Source organism: Cryptomeria japonica, chromosome 7, assembly GCF_030272615.1.
Source record: "Cryptomeria japonica chromosome 7, Sugi_1.0, whole genome shotgun sequence".
NCBI lineage: Eukaryota > Viridiplantae > Streptophyta > Pinopsida > Cupressales > Cupressaceae > Cryptomeria > Cryptomeria japonica.
In genome coordinates this window covers 123,556,653-123,558,535 of record NC_081411.1, presented here as the reverse complement: position 1 = coordinate 123,558,535, position 1,883 = coordinate 123,556,653, and the positions used below count along the sequence as shown (strand labels likewise).

At 34.7% G+C, this 1,883-nt stretch overlaps 1 non-coding gene across 1 annotated transcript; it reads left to right on the top strand.

Annotated features, from left to right (window-relative positions):
- Positions 1–774: 774 nt before the first annotated feature.
- Positions 775–848, top strand: TRNAR-UCG (transfer RNA arginine (anticodon UCG)). The gene has a single exon. It is a non-coding gene; the product is annotated as a tRNA-Arg (tRNA).
- The last annotated feature ends 1,035 nt before the right edge of the window (positions 849–1,883 follow it).

Below are 1,883 nucleotides of genomic sequence, written 5' to 3'. Positions count from 1 at the left end.
TGGAAGGTTCAATTTGAACTTATTCCTATTCTTCTTTCTTCATTATTTGCACATATGTGTGATTAGCTTTTGGTTTTTGTCTAGTTTTCCATTATGATGGGGTAGTTTCTTCCTTTTTCTTCCTTTTGCTCTTTTATAATAGTGCTTCTATTGTGGCCTTGGTGTGGTGAATTTGATTGCTCTTCACCCTCTTCATGGTGGTGTAGTAGACAATTTTCTTTTTACTCCATATTGAAGATTTCTTTTCTAGTTCCCCCTCTCATAGGGTTTGATGCATCCTTGAATCTCTAATTTCATAGGATGGGAAGCTAGTTTTTGGTGTATTTGATCTATACACTTCCTTTTCTTTTTGAAATTATTTGTGTAAAGGTTTTATGTCAAATTTAGATTGTTTTTGTGACTTGGAACAGAGGCACAAGTTTAAATTGATACCTTTTTTGTTAAGAGCAAAGACTTAAAGGTATCCATTATGCCAAAACTTGACCTCTACTTGATATGGAAGCACAAGTCTAAATTGATACCTCTTCAACAAAGAGGCAAGAATTGATTGGTATTCTTTCTATCAAATCATGATCTCATCCTTTATGATGTTTAAAGCCTTACGCATAGCTAAACTTGATCATGACAAGCTCATTTACAACCATTTATCTTCACTGAGAACAATTAATTTTAAACCAGACCTAAACTACGTCTGGTTTAAACATGTATAAAAGACAGTGAATATGTGTTATAGTTTCAATACTTTAATAATTTTGTTTAACTAAATGTCAAGGAGGCCGCATAGCGCAGTGGATTAGCGCGTTTGACTTCGGATCAAAAGGTCGTGGGTTCGACTCCCACTGTGGTCGTTTTTATTTTCCTCTGCACTTTTAATCCATTTGTCAGCTGTCTCTCTCAAACGCAGCCATTACAAGAACAAACAAAAATCTATGTCAGGTTCTTTCAAGCTTAGGTTTTTCTCAAACATATCCTCACTCTTGAATGGAGGAGAATATTTGAGGCCTCAGATTTTCTAAGATGAAAAACCGAAAATTTGCTTTCAAATTCACTTTTAGGGTTTCAAGATTCTGCACTTAAAATACTCATTCTTCTTCAGACAGCTTCCACTGATTTGCTGGTCCTTGATGTATACCTTGAAAAACCGAAAATTTGCTTACAAATTCACTTTTAGGGTTTCAAGATTCCGCACTTAAAATACTCATTCTCCTTCAGACAGCTTCCACTGATTTGCTGGTCCTTGATGTATACCAGAATATTTAAGGCCTCAGATTTTCTAAGATGAAAAACCGAAAATTTGCTTTCAAATTCACTTTTAGGGTTTCAAGAATCTGCACTTAAAATACTCATTCTTCTTCAGACAGCTTCCACTGATTTGCTGGTCCTTGATGTATACCTTGAAAAACCGAAAATTTGCTTACAAATTCACTTTTAGGGTTTCAAGATTCTGCACTTAAAATACTCATTCTGCTTCAGACAGCTTCCACTGATTTGCTGGTCCTTGATGTATACCTTTTTTAACAAATTTCCTGCTAACCAGATCTTTCACTTAAATAAATGCACATTGCCCAATTAATGTGCTTTCGTTCTGGTTTCTTTGCATGGATAGTAATTCCTCCAATAATCTGGCAACCTATTCCTGTAACAGAAAAAATTCTGTCACCTCAAATATATGATTGAGCATGGAGTAGGGTAATACTATAACTTACCTCGAGTTCCAATACCTGCACTTTGTATAAATCAGACATTTGCTTGAGATCATGTAATCATGCATAAGCAGCTTCCCCTGTCAAGAGGAAACCACGATTCAATAAACTAATTATTTTGGTAAGAATATCCTTGGCCTAAAAGTTATATTTGAAATGGAAAATTAAAATTATTATTAA